Below are 2,094 nucleotides of genomic sequence, written 5' to 3'. Positions count from 1 at the left end.
TTATCACAGAATTTTTATCTTTTACCTTGTTAGTGTTGTGATAAAAGTATCACTGATTTTATTTACTTTTTATTTTTGTTTTTTGTAGTGACAGGATTTCACTATGGTGCCCAGGCTGGTCTCAAACTCTTGGCCTCAAGCAATCCTCCTGCCTCAGCCTTCCAAGATGCTGGGAGGCTGGGCTCTCTTTTAAGCTTGTTTTTTTCCATACTGCCTTTTCATGAGAATTTATCAGGTTGATTTCCCGGCTTTCTAATTTTCTTTCTAGGAATATCCATACTTTAATTCAGCTTACCTGTAGATTATTTTTGGAAGTCAAGATTTCCAGTGAGATCTTTTTCTTGGATACCATGTACCTTCAGGTGTATTGAGTTTAAGATGCCTGTGAGAAGCAGGAGGGACAGGGTTGCAGCCCATGAGAAGGATTGAAATTCAGGTGATTTCAGTCTGGGCTTGGAATTTGAGGCCAGGAAGAAGAAAGAAGGGGTCAAAGAAAAGACATTGGGAAAATTAGCCCCTCTCATTCATGTTTGATTAGTCTCATTCATGTCTAGAAACAAGCCTTCTTTTTTTTTTTTTTTTTTTTTTGAGACAGAGTCTCACTCTTTTTTGCCCGGGCTAGAGTGAGTGCCGTGGCGTCAGCCTAGCTCACAGCAACCTCAAACTCCTGGGCTCAAGCGATCCTTCTGCCTCAGCCTCCCAAGTAGCTGGGACTACAGGCATGAGCCACCATGCCCGACTAATTTTTTCTATATATTTTTAGTTGTCCAATTAATTTCTTTCTATTTTTAGTAGAGACGGGGGGGGGGGGTCTCGCTCTTGCTCAGGCTGGTCTCGAACTCCTGAGCTCAAACAATCCGCCCGCCTCGGCCTCCCAGAGTGCTAGGATTACAGGCGTGAGCCACCGCGCCCGGCCCATGGAACAAGCCTTCTTATCTACTGTCAAGGACAGCTTTAAATTCTCATGAAATTGAAAGCAAACCTGGAGGTGCACATGCATATATACATTTTTCTTGGGAGAGGGTACCAGGGGTTCTCCACCCCCAAAATGGCTAAGAACCACTGATTGGACAGTGTTCAGCAATGGATGCTACTTGGTATACATCTGCACAGACATGTTATGGAGTGGAGAGAGGAAAGACCTCTGTACTGAAGGGGAAAGTATGTGTAGAAGGGCTGGGGAGAGGGTAGTTAAGTAACAGGTCTGTATGGTAAACCAGGAACAGCTCAGTTTGCTCAGAGCTGAAGAAGAAAGCCAACATGAGATTATAAAGAGCGTGGACTGCCCCTGCACCATTTGTATTTTGTTCTGAAGCAATGAGGACCTGAGGAGGTTTTTTAGAGAGGGAATGACATAGATTAAATTTCAGATAAGTTTTCTAGCTGTGTGTAAGGCTGATTGGATCAAGAGGCAGAAAGATCATTTGTTTAGTGAATTAAATGGGTTACCCTATGAGAATTTAAGAAAACTTGGTAGGTTTGAGTGGTGCCCACATCGAGGTCTGGCATGGAGGTGCCCTGGTTTATCAGCTGTTCTATATCAAACACTGTCTCCTCCTGGCTGGGCACGGTGGCTCATGCCTGTAATCCTAGCACTCTGGGAGGCTGAGGTGGGAGGATCGTTTGAGCTCAGGAGTTCGAGACCAGCCTGAGCAAGAGCGAGACCCTGTCTCTACTAAAAATAGAGAAAGAAATTAGCTGGATAACTAAAAATATGTAGAACAAATTAGCCAGGTATGGTGGCACATGCCTGTAGTCCCAGCTACTCGGGAGGCTGAGGCAGAAGGATTGCTTGAGCCCAGGAGTTGGAGGTTGCTGTAAGCAAGGCTAACACCACGGCACTCTAGCCTGGGCAACAGTGTAAGACTCTGTATCAGAAAAAAAACCAAAAAAACAAAAAACAAAAAAAAAATGCTGTCTCCTCCTGAAGCTGCTCCGATTGCAGATTTACTCTAAGCTTGCTCCTCTTCTGCAGCCAGAGCCTTACAAGCCATAAATGAGAGAAACATGGGCCCACCATGAATCCCTAAATCTTGGACCTTCTGTCCAATAAAACTCTGAGGTCCTTCCCCTTACATCCAGTGATGGGCACAG

The sequence above is a fragment of the Propithecus coquereli genome, unplaced genomic scaffold (genome assembly GCF_000956105.1).
Source record: "Propithecus coquereli isolate 6110/MARCELLA unplaced genomic scaffold, Pcoq_1.0 Scaffold1, whole genome shotgun sequence".
Taxonomy (NCBI): Eukaryota; Metazoa; Chordata; class Mammalia; order Primates; family Indriidae; genus Propithecus; species Propithecus coquereli.
Note: the sequence above shows the minus strand (reverse complement) of the source record.